The sequence below is a fragment of the Capricornis sumatraensis genome, chromosome 2, assembly GCF_032405125.1.
Source record: "Capricornis sumatraensis isolate serow.1 chromosome 2, serow.2, whole genome shotgun sequence".
NCBI lineage: Eukaryota > Metazoa > Chordata > Mammalia > Artiodactyla > Bovidae > Capricornis > Capricornis sumatraensis.
Genome location: NC_091070.1, coordinates 158,919,505 through 158,935,416, shown reverse-complemented (window position 1 = coordinate 158,935,416; position 15,912 = coordinate 158,919,505).

Here is a 15,912-nt window from a genome sequence, read left to right as displayed (position 1 = left end):
CACACATTATTTTACTTATTTCTCTGAAAAGCCTATAAAGTGGATTTGTGTGGATTTGCATGTGAAATAATTACAATTATAAAATATTAAAGTATTTCCATCAATTGTGGATATACCATTGATTTAACAACTTTTTTAGGCAATAAAGAAATATTACACTAAATATACATATCGATGGCAAGATTTTTTTTTATTTCAAAAACATTAAAATGAGGAAGAAAAATGTGACTCTTAGAAACAAGGAAATACAATACCTTCGTATTTTAAACCAAGTCACTGCTCTTTCTGATATACAATGTTCCTTTTCCCTTTGACCCAGGGTTCAAATTTTTGAGTCTTATTTCCCTATCTTATCCTCATGCTTCTTTCATTTACCCACTCTGGGGTCTTGGTCTTGATTTCTCCTATACCAGAAATACTCAGTCTTCCTTACTCCACTTGTGCAAAGACAACTATGCCTCAACACATGGCTCAAACACACCTTCCTTTGTTAATTCTTTTCTGATTCCCCAAATGGAAATGACCTCTCACTCCTCTGAACTGTCATACGTTTTGCACTCTGACATGAAACTACTGTTTGTATCTTGTGATAGGTTTATGTATACTCCATTCCTCCACATGAGTCTAAGCTTCTCTGTGATCCAACTGTAACTCATACATCTTTGCACAACTACCCCCAACGCCCTCCTCCTGTACCCACTACAAACCCTAGCAACTCCTTGTACATAATAAACTCTTAAGCATACTTATCAATTGAATGACTAACCAGAACACATTTAGTGATTTTTCCTATTATTCATTATGACTAAATGAAGACTGATGGTCCCTAAGCATGTTGCCACTCCTCAACCAAGAATCAAGGTGTATGGGACTTCCCTGGTGGTCCAGTGGTTAAGAATCTGCCTTGCAATGCAGGGGTCACGGGTTTGAGCCCTGGTCTGGGAACTAAGGTCCCACATTCTGCAGGGCAACTTGGAGAAGGAAATGGCACTAAGCCTGAGCTGTGCACTGAGCAACTATTGAAGCCCGCATGCTCTGGAGCCTGTGAGTCACAACACAACAGTCCATGCACTGCAGTGAAAGATCCCATGTGACACAATGAAGATCTGGCAACTAAGACCGACTTGGCTGCAGGGCAGCCAAATAAATAAATATTTTTTTTAAAGAATTGAGAAGTAGGACTTCAAGAAACGTTCATTCTCTTGCCACAGTAAAGTCACAACTTGATGGGCTCAAATAGCTGTATTTTTCCTAAGTGATAGCCTTTTCATTTCTTCAAGAATAAAACTTTTTTGGAAGGAGGGTCTTTAGAACTTAAGCTAAACTAACTTGCCTTTTAAAAATATAAAGTCCTTCTAAGCAATAGAAGAAATGCTCTGTGTGCCAAAGAAGAAATGCTCTGTGTGCTAAAGTGGAAATTTTTTATCATCTTGCTCTTACTTACCATTTCCTGGAGGGAAAGTTGTTGTGGGAAACCTAAATATTTCTTTGCCTTTGCCCTTGCCCTAATATTTCATAGGAAAGTGTTACATTAAAAATAAGTATGTCACAGACACTTGTTTGTTTATATTCCTCATTATTAGTCTCAGTTCAGTTCAGTCGCTCAGACATGTCCAACTCTTTGCGATCCCATGAAGCGCAGCATGCTAGGCCTCCCTGTCCATCACCAACTCCTGAAGCCCAACTAAAACCATGTCCATTGAGTCGGTGATGCCATCCAACCATCTCATCCTCTGTCGTCCCCTTCTCCTCCTGCCTTTAATCTTTCCCAGTATCAGGGTCTTTTCAAATGAATCAGCTCTATGCATCAGGTGGCCAAAGTATTGGAGTTTCAGCTTCAACATAAGTCCTTCAAACGAACACCCAGGACTGATCTCCTTCAGGATGGATTGGTTGGCTCTCCTTGCAGTCCAAGAGACCCAGACATTAGCAAATGATGCTATGTATAGACCTTTGTTTGTTCTTTTGTTATGTCACAGCAGCCGTCCCCAGTCTTTTTGGCACCAGGGATTAGTTTCGTGGAAGAAAACTTTTCCATGGACAGGGATGGGGGTAATGGTCTGGGGATGATTCAAGCACCTTATATTTATTATGCCACTGATGACATGGCAGGAGGCCGAGCTCAGGTATTAAGGAGATGGGGATGGAGAAAGAAAGTGAAAGTGAAAGTCGCTCAGTTGTGTCTGACTCTTTGCGACCTACAGACCATGGAATTCTCCAGGCCAGAATACTGGAGTGGGTAGCCTTTCCCTTCTCCAGGAGGTCTCCCCAACCCAGGGATCAAACCGAGGTCTCCCACATTGCAGGTGGATTCTTTATCAGCTGAGCCACAAAAGTGACTGTAAATATAGAGGAAGCTTCATGTCCCCGCCTGGTCACTCACCTCCTCCTGTGCAGTCTGGTTCCTAACAGGCCACTGACTGGTACTGGTCCACAACCTGGGGATTGGAGACCCCTGCGTTACAGGATATAACAGAATCCTGTGATGATCTACTGTATTGCTTAGACTCTTTATTGCAGTGGGAGAGCTTACAAAAATTTTTAAAACATTTTCTCATTTAATTCTCCGAACAACTCACTAACATAGGTATTGATATACCCATTTTACAAATGAATCAACTGAGAATCATTCAAGAATATTTTCACCCCAGGTCATATAGCTAATAAATGGCAGAGAGTGGATTTGAATCCAGTTCTCCTCACTCCAGGACCTGAACTTGGTTCATAATTTGAAAGGAATCTGATATGAGAAACTAGTGTTTTCAAATGAGACCAGTATTTATGGAAGAGTCTGACAAACCATCGCTGTGTCATGACCTTTAAAAAGAAACCAAGAGTAAATAATTCTAAAAGCTTACAAATCGTACATGCAAGAATCTATGCGATTCGGTTTCAAGTGTTTTGTCAGCCCACTACTACTTAGATTCTGAGGAAATCAGAGTTCTCTACCCTCTCAAACCTCCTCTCTGAGTTCTATTTCCAGTTATCTGATTTGGAATTCTGTCACAAGAAAACAGGTGGTTTATGTCACCTCATATCTCAGTTTCCAAAAAACTTCTAACATCGTATATCCAGATAAATGGTGATAAGATGTGAAGATATGAAGGCTAGATCAATAACATTCCAATCTTTTTGAAGAAACAGTCCTCTGTCTATCCACACCCTCAACTAACACTGATTTATGAAAAGCCACCCACAAATAGAGAGAAAATGATGACACCACCACTCAGGTCCACCTGGTCTAACCCCAAAATACACTTGCACACATGTGCCCTAAGCCATCCTCTGTTCCCTCTCCATGACAGTTAGTGTTTTTATTTGGCCAATAGCTAGCTGTTAAAGATGAAATGAAGAAACACAGGTTTTTAGACCACAGCAAGGAAATCTTTAAGCAAACCTACGTTGGTTGACTTACACAGGATGAGATCACAGAAATTTTTTAAATATAGGTTTAATCTTTATAATGACTGTGAATGAAAAATGTTGCCACCATATCAGTAAACAAAGGCTGTTGCAAGCCATCAATCCATTACAGCAGCCCCAAGAGTAAGGCCTGAGGGAACTCAGGATAGAGGTGAACAAGCTGCCCCACTGCCAAGCCTTAGGTCACTGCAGCCACCCCCACGGTCCACCCTGAGGGGACTTGGGATGAGACAGATACTGGCCCCAGATAGCTGAGGTGCACATCAAAGGAGGGTTCCCATGAGTCCAGACTGTTGCATCTTCCCATACATAAAAAAGTGCTAAATTAATTAACTTGAAATATCTGGTTGTCTTGACTTAACAGGAATATTTTGATGTCCTTACTGCCTGTTCTTTGTTGCAAAAACTCCTATATCTCCTGGCTTCTCCCTTACCACTTCCAAATAGTCCCTCTGAACAATTCTGAGAGGTTGCCTCCAGGGCTTGAAGTCTTCAGAAAGTCTGCCAAATAAAACAGACTTCTCAACTTTCAATTTGTACATATTTGTAAGTTAACATGACCTTAAGAGGTGGACATAATTATACCCATTTTATGAATGAGGATAGTGAGGCTGAGCAAGGTTAAATAACTCACTCAAGGTCATACAGTTATAAAGTGGTAGATCCAAACTCTCTGTCTTCCTTCAAAGTCTGTGCTATTACTAATACTACCACATTGCTTCTCAGATCTATATTTGTGTGATATTAAGATGTAGATGAAGTCCAGTATAATTATCCAGTGTTATATCACTGGATTATTCTCACAGTTCAGTTCAGTTCAGTAGCTCAGTCATGTCCGACTCTTTGCAGCCCCATGGACTGCAGCACATCAGGCTTCCCTGTCCATCACCAACTCCTGGAGCATACTCAAACTCATATCCATTGCGTTGGTGATGCCATCCAACCATCTCATCCTCTGTCGTCCCCTTCTCCTCCCGCCTTCAATCTTTCCCAGCATCAGGGTCTTTTCCAATGAGTCAATTCTTTGCATCAAGTGGCCAAAGTATTGGAGCTTCAGCTTCAGTGTTGGTCCTTCCAATGAATATTCAGAACTGATTTCCCTTAGGATGGACTGGCTGGATCTCCTTGCAGTCCAAGGGATTCTCAAGAGTCTTCTCCAACACCACAGTTCAAAAGCATCAATTCTTCTGCACTCAGCTTTCTTTATAGTCCAACTCTCACATCCATACATGATTATTGGAAAAACCATAGCTTTGACTAGATGGACCTTTGTTGGTAAAGTAATGTCTCTTTCTTTTTAATATGCTGTCTAGGTTGGTCATAACCTTTCTTCCAAGGAGCAAGCATTTTTTAATTTCATGGCTACAATCACTGTCTGCAGTGATTTGGGAACCCCCAAAAATAAAGTCAGCCACTCTTTCTACTGTTTCCCATCTATTTGCCACAAAGCAATGGGACCAGATGCCATGATCTTCATTTTCTGAATGTTGAGCTTTAAGCCAACTTTTTCACTCTCCTCTTTCACTTTCGTCAAGAGGCTCTTTAGTTCTTCTTCACTTTCTACCATAAGGGTGATGTCATATGTGTATCTTAGGCTATTGATATTTCTCCCGGCAATCTTGATTCCAGCTTGTGCTTCATCCAGCCTGGGCATTTTGCATGATGCACTCTGTATATAAGTTAAATTAGCAGGGTGACAAATATACAGCCTTGACATACTCCTTTCCCGATTTGGAACCAGTCTGTTGTTCCATATCCTCACAGTTCAGTTCAGTCACTCAGTCGTGTCCGACTCTTTGTGACCCCATGAATTGCAGCATGCCAGGCTTCCCTGTCCATCACCAACTCCTGGAGTTCACTCAGACTCGCGTGCATCGAGTCAGTGATGCCATTCAGCCATCTCATCCTCTGTCGTCCCCTTCTCCTCCTGCCCCCAATCCCTCCCAGCATCAGAGTCTTTTCCAATAAGGAACCCATAAATGTGCTAACAAAAGACAAAAAAAATAATCTAGATTTCCTATTGGTTTCCATTTCTTCCATCCTTTCTGGAATCTCTCTTAATTAAATTCTTAGTCACAACTATCTTTATGCATGTCTAACACATTTGAATCATAACAATGAAAAGAAAACAACAGTTCAAACATTCTACTGTCTTGAAGAAAACAACTACAATATACAAAAAATACTCTGAGGTCTACCTGGATGATAGACCTCTCAGAACAGTTTGAGGCAGAGTTGTTCATAAAGCACAGAGGAAACAAGCAACTGCCTCTAAAATTGTCTTCCATCAATTCCTGTGGTTTTGGGCCATTGACCAATGTCAGAAAGTTGCTCACTTCAGCATGCACACTGGTATCTGGTCATTCCTGGAATGGTTGAGGCAAGTTGAGAGAATTTTAAAGAAAAGAGAAACATAGCACTTAAATTGGGCATGGAGAAATGGATAATGGCAGATACAGTTTTTCTCTTTGGGTGTATGGTGACATCTTTGTATGAGAGTACTTGTTTATACTACACATAAAGTAGATAAGCAACAAGGACTTATTGTATATCCCAGGGAATAATGTCTGATACCTTGTAATAACCTATAATAAAATATAATCTGCAAAGAGAAAATCTGAATCACTATGCTGTACATCTGAAACTAACATGATATTGTAAACAACTATGCTTCAATAAAAAAAGAATATTTGTTTAAGTAATTATTTGAATCTCTTGATGGATTTTATCCTTTTTATCCATATATATCAATAACAGTGGGACTGAAAATGGAAAAACAAATACTGATACTATTGATAAGGATAGAGCTCATAAATTTAATACAGTTGTGATGAAAACAGAACACAGTGGCCAAGCCAAAAGCAGACACACTTTGGTCTCAACTGGAGGATGGTTGGACTTCAGCCAGTACTCCCTATATTCAGCAGTAAGGGAAAGCATTAAACTAAAGAGCTCAGACAAAATGCTAGAAATACACAATCAAAAACTATCTGTGAAAACAAGATATATTTAGGGATTTTCTAGTACTTTTAGTTCTTTGGTCCTAGAATGCTGTTTACAATACATAAGTCTATGATTTGAGTTTTGTGGATTAGTGTATATTTTTAGGAGTGCATTATGTACAGATGTACACAGAGGACTGCTTATAGCTAGCTGTTTTGTCTCCATGCCCATTCATTTGAGCTAAACAAACAAATTGGATGTCAGAGTGATGAAGCCTAAATAATAAGCATAAAAACACTAAAATGACTGCAGATCCAGGAGCTGGGGCGAGCATCCAGATTTGTGCATGAGGAAGAGCTGAGGTTAATGCAGCTGCAAACCAACACCCTACAGAGGCACAGGCACAGGCAGGTGTCACTGCCTGAGGGACAGGAAGCCTTCAGGGTGCTGCCTTCTTTCAGATGTTGTGGGGAAAAGAAACTGGATACATGAACTGCACTTAAGTTCCTGCTCTAAAGAACAGTTAAATAAATAACTTCAGGGCACAATGTCCTAAGCCTGGTCCCAGGAATTTCTTGAGCTGAGATAAATGTCTGCTTATGAGTATACAATTCTGTCCCCAGTTTCCAGAGGTTTTTGTTTTTTCCTTCACTCAGATACCCAGAAGCCCTCTTTTCATTGCGGCTTTATCAGTCAGCCCTATCTATCACCATCAGACTTGCCTTGCCTCCTAAATAAAAATACAGAGAAAATTTCTACCCATGCACCCACTCATCAGGGACTACAAGATTCAACTCACATCCTGCAAGCTCAGGATGGAACATGAATCCTTTGAACTACCTGGGCACAGTAGCTGACTATCAGGAAACTGCCTGTGGCCTCCTCATGCTGCCACACTATTTACACAGCTGATGGAAGTTTGCCCTGGTTGAGGAATTTGGCTCTAGAGGATTCCCTTTAGAATCCCCAAAGAGCCCATTCACCCTGTCCCACCCGCACAGATGCCTGTGGAGATAGGAACAGTGGGGTTCATTTTCTAACTTCCTCTGTACACACCATAACTCTACATGTTTATTTAAAAGCGGGGGCCACAGAAGAGCAGAGGGAGCTACAAAACATAACACTGTATGAGCTATTTCCAGAAAATATTTTAGGTAAAGTCAACAACCCCTTGCCCCTGCCACTCAAACATTCCTCTGCTCTGTTCAGCAGCCTAAACTCTGCCCTGCATGTCCGCAGACACGAAGCAAGGCTGAAACGTGACGCCCAACAGAGAAGGACCCCTTCCAGGGCAGCAACAGGAAAGCCCAAAGAGTCAACCTAGTCTCAAAGCAGAGAGGAGAGAAACAGCAAAGCAGAGGCCTTGACATCCCTCTCCTTTAATAATTTATAAGCCTTGCTATTAGCAGAGGGGAAAGAAAATATGAGACATGATTCCATTATGACAATAAGACAGCAGAAGTGATAAGCTGGAGGAAGTAATTTTCTGAAGTCTTTCTTGATTTTTTTTAAAAATAAGGATCTATTTTTATTCTGTCAATTATTAAAATATGTTAGAAAGGACAGTAAGATATTAACGTCTCCCACTCTTACTACCAGCTGCGATAGTAGTGACAGCCCAGTCCTGCCAGCCGTGGGGCCTGCTTTCCCCAGCTGTGAATAACTTCTTTCAGTAGGAAAACTGGTCAGGAAACAGCCTTCCATTCAGAAGAGAGGTGTCTATGAGACGTAAACGTAGATCCAAAATGTTCCCTTTCTTAATTTCCTTTCCTGGCTGCTAATATTATCCTAGCCTAAATAATCTTCCTACATTGCTCAAATAAACTTCTAAACCAGCTCAATCTTAACAACGAGAAGAGGAGATAACTGATCCTCCCACATATACATCCTACTTCTTTCCTTTGGAAAGACAAAAGTGTAGTCTCAAGGTTAAGGGCTTAGGTTTTGGTGCCAAACTCTCTTGAGTTTGACTTGACCTTGCTAAATTGACTCAGCAACTTTGGACAAATTACTTTCATCTCAGTGTTCTTATTTGTAGCCATTTCCTTATTTGTAAAATGGGAACAATAGCAGTTCCTAGCTTCTGTTAGGGGTGGTTGTAAAGATTATACATAAGACAGCTTGACTATGGATTAATAGACTGAAAAAAAGTACACACTAAAAGTTGAGAGTTAGGTCAAAACTAAGGACTTAACCCCGGAAACTAGAATCTCAGATAACCCTGAGAAACTGCCCCAAGGAGGCAAAAAATATACAGGAGATTTTGCAACAAAGATCAGGTAATCAGAACATCAAAAGATTGCTGTCAACTAAGAAAAATCCGATAACTCAAGTTAAGGAATTTAGCACATTTCTGTGTAGAAGATACAAGATTCTTGGCTCACCAAAATCATGCCTTTGATATGCACCTCAGCTGTTTGGGGCCAGTATCCTGTTTTCTCATCTTGAGTGTCCTCAAGGTGCAAGGTTGGGGGAGGGGTGGTGCCTACAGTGTCTGATGATTTAATGTGGGCGTTATATTTCTATCCTGAATTCCCTCAGGGCTCACCATCCGGGTGGTTGTAATGTGATGGCATGATGGTTGCAACAGCCCTTTTTTACTGACATGGCAGGTAACATTTTTAATTCACAAATAGTATACAAAACAAAGTAAGCACTCAGTAAAGTCCATGATTACTATCATAGGCTTTTCCATCTCTAGACAGATTCAAGCAGACCACGCAAGGATAGAAGGCAAACGGCACTAATTAGAGAAACGTTAGTGGAGCAAAAACAAATGAAAGTCAGGCAGTCTTTTATTAAAAGTCCAAACATCATGTGATAATAGTGATTATTTACAGGCTAATGGTTCGTAAGAGAGAGAATATTCTTTCTGTATGTGTACAGAAACAATAGGAAGAGCATTATTTGAGAAATCAAAGAGAACTTAGAAAAAAGCAATTTTTAAATGACCAAAGAATTAAAAAATGAAAAAAAGAAACACTTGGAAAAGAAGAGGTTAATGAATAAGCAGCAAATAGTTCATGCTCAGCTGATCTCCATAATAATGCTGGTGTTTGGGGACAGAAATAACCTCATATTATAGGCTTTCTGGGATTTAGGGAGGGAGCTGCACTATAAATTACTATGTACTCTGGGGACTGAGTGAGACACACAGCGTAACTCTATATCTGTCCTTACCCATCTCAGAAGGTCCAGCCAGCTTAAACCCTTTCCCATCCCCTCAAAGGAAAAAAATGGCCTGTGGTTAAGAGAAAAGAGGCCAGAATGGGGAAAACCTGGGTGGGAGTACTGGAACAGTCTCCTATTAGCTAGGTTGTAGTAGATGACACAACCTTGCTAGCCTCAGTGACTACATCTGAAAAGTGGGGCTACCATCTCTGAATAGTACCTCTCTCAGAGGGCTGTGTGAGTGGTCAACATGAAGATGCACATTGAAGATACAGGTCTCCCAACTTCAGTGGGAGCAGTCAGAGCCCAATCCAATTATTCATTTTATAGGTAAGAAAACTAATATCTAGAAAAGTTAAAATCTAGCCCAATTGTTAATAGTTTCAAAGCCTGGACTAGAACCTAAATCTTGATTCTTAATTCAGTATTTTTGCCTTTCAATGTGCCTTCATGGCACTTTGCAAATATTCTCCTACACTGATTTTGCCCTTTTCTGAACATTTTCGGAAAGTGCCACTTTCAACCAGTACCATCAGTACAGCACTTGCATACTCTCAAATGATAAATTTGTTCCTTCAACTACATTGTAAGTTCCTTCAAGTGATAAAAGAGGTTTCAAATGCCTTCTATCTATCCACAGGTATCTACTCAAATGCTGGGCACGTAATGTTGTTAAATGATTGATAGAGTGGTTTCTTTCAGAAGAGGTTTTACTTGGGATAAAATGTTATTGTGAGGAAGATGCTGGCCAGCTGTTCATATCTGCAGAAGATCAGATCACACGAAATGGGTTTTGAACATGCCCAAAGAGACCCATAAAAAATCAACTGCAAAGGAATTTAAATACAGAAATAATGGAAAAAAGAAGGCAGAAGGCCCTTTCTTCATGTCAATGTTTTTAAACAGTCTATTTTTAGATGAAAATGCATTGACAACTATCACAATATTGTAATTATCCTCCAATTAAATTAAATAAATTAATTAAAAAAAAATGCATTGACACAGGCCGTTGGTTCTTAACCTGTAGTTGGTAAACCCTAAATGTTGCAGAGTTACTGCAAAGGATCTGCAAATTGATTTGTACATCAAACATTGTAGAATGAATAAATGTTTTGCACCTACTTATAATATTTTGTCCCCAAAATGCATGTACAATCTACTTTGATTTAATAAAATTGCAAATTCTTTTAAATGCATTGTGGTCTTGGCTGTAATTTTTTATCATTGCAGATTTTTAATTCAGTCAACAAAGCTGTGTCTAATATTTATTGAACATTTCCCGTGTGGCTAGCACAGTGCTATGCCATCCAGATTATTTTTGTTTACCTCTTGTTAGCACCTAGAAGGTAGGTACAACTGTTACCCCAATTTTACACATAAGAAACCGAGGCTTGTAGAGTTTAATTAACTCACCATTTGGTTTTACTAGCAGGAGATGATGGAGTCAGATTCTGACTCCGAAGTTTGTGGCATTGCCCATGGTTAGGATACTTTGTAACTGACAGGTATAAAATATTTTATCTATTTACATCAATGTATATGTGTGCAGGAAATGGGTGTTGATCCATGAAACTAATGTTTGAAGAAGTTTCTCATATTTGCAAGGATAGTAGCACAAACTAGAGGTTACAAGTGGCTCTGGAATAACTAGCTCTCTGACTTTGGGTGAGCCAGGTGCTCCGAACTAGGGAATTCAACTGATTGATTTCTAGAAATAGCTCCAAGACAGAAATTCTGTCATTCTATAAGTCATATCAGCATTTCCCAAGATAGATTCTGCAGAATTCTGTCAAAATGGACCCTCCACAGAAAGGGCTTCCATGGTCAAACAAGTCTGGAAAACATCAGAAATGAAGAGAACCACCATACACAAAAGAGAATATCCTCTTTTGGAAATTCATAATTACACTTTCACATATTATATAAGTCCTGTGTATATATAGTTCAAATATTATACAAGTCCTGCAATGCATTGGCTTACACATGGTCTCTTCTTGCAAGACTTCTCAAGGAAACATTTTTCATTCTGTATAACCCAGAGCATCCTAAAAACACTTGAGTATGAAACGTCTTCTGTATATAATTACTTTCATGGAAGTATTTCCATAGAATATTTGTAGATTACAACCTCACTCTGGCAGTTAAAATGTTTCTGAATCAAAGCAGTAAGTTATGACAACTGACTTCTGAGAGTCTTCCAAACTCTGCCATTCTTTAGAGATACTGGCTTTCAGAAAGCTCTTTAGCCTAAAGGTATATTTATCTAAGGACTATACAGACTGCTAATTTGTTTGTTTCTCTTCAAGCATGAAATAAAATTTTTTATCACAGTGAAACTCTGAAGGTCCTGTTTTTCTCTTTTCAAAATCTGTTCTAATGTTCTCAAATTTTATTATCATCAGAATCACCTGGAAGGCTTGTTAAGCCTACCACAGAATTGCTGTGTCTACCACAATTGCTAAGCCTACCACAGAAACCGAGAAACTCATTCAGCAGATCAGGACTGAAGCCAGAGCATTTACCTGACTAGCATGCTTCTGGTCGAGACTATGCCATTCCTCCAGATTTTTTGTTTCAGACTGACATCATGAAGTAGAACATGGAAGACGTTTTGGTCTCTGCTTCCATCATCAAGGGCTGTTCTTGTTTGCTTTCCATAAGCCTGACCCTTAGATACTGAGCCACATACTATGGTGTTTTCTTTGTCTTTTGAATTTTTACTTTAAAAAGTGTCAAAAGCTTCAGAAATCAAATATAAAGAAAGGAGTCGGGAGAACAGAGAATGTCTTTGACTAAGTTTTAATAGAAGAAACTTTGAAAATATTTCATATTTAACTATTTAAGAGCTAAATTTCTTATTTCTAATTAATCATATGAATTAAATGAATTTATTCTTGTCTCCTCGGAGGAATGATTAAGTAACATTTTGTAAATACAGACAAATTTTACATCACTGACACTTGGGCTGGGGCTCCATTCACCAAAACCCACAGAAATTTAATTGACCTTTAATTTCTACAACAGAAATTTTGATGATGCTAAAAAAGCCATAGGGACTTCCCAGGGGGCACAGTGGTAAATAATCCACCTGTGATGCAGGAGACATGTATTCGATCCCTGGGTCAGGAAGATCTCTTGGAGAAGGAATGGCCACCCATCCCAGTATTCTTGCCTGGGAAATCCCATGGACAGAGGAGCCTGGTGGACTACAGTCCATGAGGTCGCAGAGTCAGACATGACTTAATGACTAAACAAGAACAACAAAAAGAAGCTATAGAGTCAAGGAACCCTTTAAAATAATAGTGATTATAAACATAACACAGAATCACAAAATTGGAACAGCCTGAACTGCATAGGAAGCTGGAACGTTAGGTCCATGAATCAAGGCAAATTGGAAGTGATCAAACAGGAGATGGCTAGAGTGAATGTCGACATTCTAGGGATCAGTGAACTAAAATGGACTGGAATGGGTGAATTTAACTCACATGACCATTATATCTATTACTGTGGGCAGGAATCCCTTAGAAGAAATGGAGTAGCCTACATGGTCAACAAAGGAGTCTGAAATGCAGTTCTTGGATGCAATCTCAAAAACGACAGAATGATCTCTGTTCATTTCCAAGGCAAACGATTCAATATCATGGTAATCCAAGCCTATGTCCCAACCAGTAACGCTGAAGAAGCTTAAGTTGAACTGTTCTATGAAGACCTACAAGACCCAAAAAAGAACTAACACCCCAAAATGATGTCCTTTTCATTATAGGGGACTGGAATGCAAAAGTAGGAAGTCAAGAAACACCTGGAGTAACAGGCAAATTTGGCCTTGGAATACGGAATGAAGCAGAGCAAAGGCTAATAGAGTTCTGCCAAGAGAACACACTGATCATAGCAAACACCCTCTTCCACCAACATAAGAGAAGACTCTACATATGGACATCACCAGATGGTCAACACCGAAATCAGATTGATTATATTCTTTGCAGCCAAAGATGGAGAAGCTCTATACAGTCAGAAAAAACCAGACTGGAAGCTGACTGTGGCTCAGATCATGAACTCCTCCTTATTGCCAAATTCAGACTTAAATTGAAGAAAGTAGGGAAAACCACTAGACCATTCAGGTATGATCTAAATCAAATCCCTTATGATTATACAGTGGAAGTGAGGAATAGATTTAGGGGACTAGATCTGATAGAGTGCCTGATGAACTATGGATGGAGGTTCGTGACATTGTACAGGAGACAGGGATCAAGACCATCCCCATGGAAAAGAAATGCAAAAAAGCAAAATGGCTGTCTGAGGAGGGCTTACAAATAGTTGAGAAAAGAAGAGAAGTGAAAAACAAAGGAGAAAAGGAAAAATATAAGCATCTGAATGCAGAGTTCCAAGGAGAGATAAGAAAGCCTTCCTCAGTGATCAATGCAAGGAAAACAGCAGAATGGGAAAAACTAGAGATCTCTTCAAGAAAATTAGAGATACCAAGGGAACATTTCATGCGAAGATGGGCTCAATAAAACACAGAAATGGTATGGAACTAACAGAAGCAGAAGATATTAAGAAGAGGTGGCAAGAATACACAGAAGAACTGTACAAAAAATAGCTTCACGACCCAGATGATCATGATGGTGTGATCATTCATATAGAGCCAGACATCCTGGAATGTGAAGTCAAGTGGGCCTTAGGAAGCAACACTACAAACAAAGCTAGTGGAGGTCATGGAATTCCAGTTGAGCTATTTCAAATCCTGAAAGATGATGCTGTGAAAGTGCTGCACTCAATATGCCAGCAAATTTGGAAAACTCAGCAGTGGCCACAAGACTGGAAAAGTTCAGTTTTCATCCCAATCCCAAAGAAAGGCAATGCCAAAGAATGTTCAAGTTACTGCACAGTTACACTCATCTCACATACTAGTAAAGTAATGCTCAAAATTGTGCAAGCCAGGCTTCATCAATACGTAAACTGTGAACTTCCAGATGTTCAAGCTGGTTTTAGAAAAGGCAGAGGAACAAGAGATCAAATTGCCAACATCCTCTGGATCATGGAAAAAGCAAGAGAGTTCCAGAAAAACATCTATTTCTGCTTTATTGACTATGCCAAAGCCTTTGACTGTGTGGATCACGATAAACTGTGGAAAATTCTGAAAGAGATGGAACACCTGACCACCTGACCTGCCTCTTGAGAAACCTATATGCAGGTCAGGAAGCAACAGTTAGAACTGGACATGGAACAACAGACTGGTTCCAAATAGGAAAAGGAGTCCATCAAGGCTGTATATTGTCACCCTGCTTATTTAACTTATATGCAGAGTACGTCATGAGAAACACTGGACTGGAAGAAGCACAAGCTGGAATCAAGATTGCCGGGAGAAATATCAATAACCTGAGATATGCAGATGACACCACCCTTATGGCATAAAGTGCAGAGGAACTAAAAAGCCTCTTGATGAAAGTGAAAGAGGAGAGTGAAAAAGTTGGCTTAAAGCTCAACATTCAGAAAACCCAGATCATGGCATCTGGTCCCATCACTTCATGGCAGATAGATGGAGAAACAGTGGAAACAGTGTCAGACTTTATTTTTTGGGGCTCTAAAATCACTGCAGATGGTGATTGCAGCATTGAAATTAAAAGACGCTTACTCCTTGGAAGGAACGTTATGACCAACCTAGATAGCATATTGAAAAGCAGAGATATTTGCTAACAAAGGTCTGTCTAGTCAAGGCTGTGGTTTTTCCAGTAGTCATGTATGGATGTGAGAGTTGGACTGTGAAGAAAGCTGAGCGCTGAAGAATTAATACTTTTGAACTGTGGTGTTGAAGAAGACTCTTGAGAGTCCCTTGGACTGCAAGGAGATCCAACCAGTCCATCCTAAAGGAGATCAGTCCTGGGTGTTCATTAGAAGGACTGATGCTAAAGCTGAAACTCCAATACTTCGGCTACCTCATTTGAAGAGATGACTCATTGGAAAAGACCCTGATGCTGGGAGGAATTGGTGGCAGGAGGAAAAGGGGATGACAGAGGATGAGATGGCTGGATGGCATCACCGACTTGATGGACATGAGTTTGAGTGAACTCCAGGAGTTGGTGATGGACAGAGAGGCCTGGTGTGCTGTGATTCATTGAGTCGCAAAGTGTCAGACACAACTGAGTGACTGAACCGAATTGAACTGATATAATAAATGTGTTCCTGGGAAATTGCAACAAATTACAGTCAAATGGATCCTATTTACATATTTCAATTTTGAATATACCAACTGACACTCTTTCTTAAATTTTTACCTTGAAGCTCTGCTTATTATGAGCTCCTCAGCCCTACTGACCTGTCAAAGAAGAAAGGACAGAAACTGATCATCATCTAAGGGCTACATCATCTCATCTACAA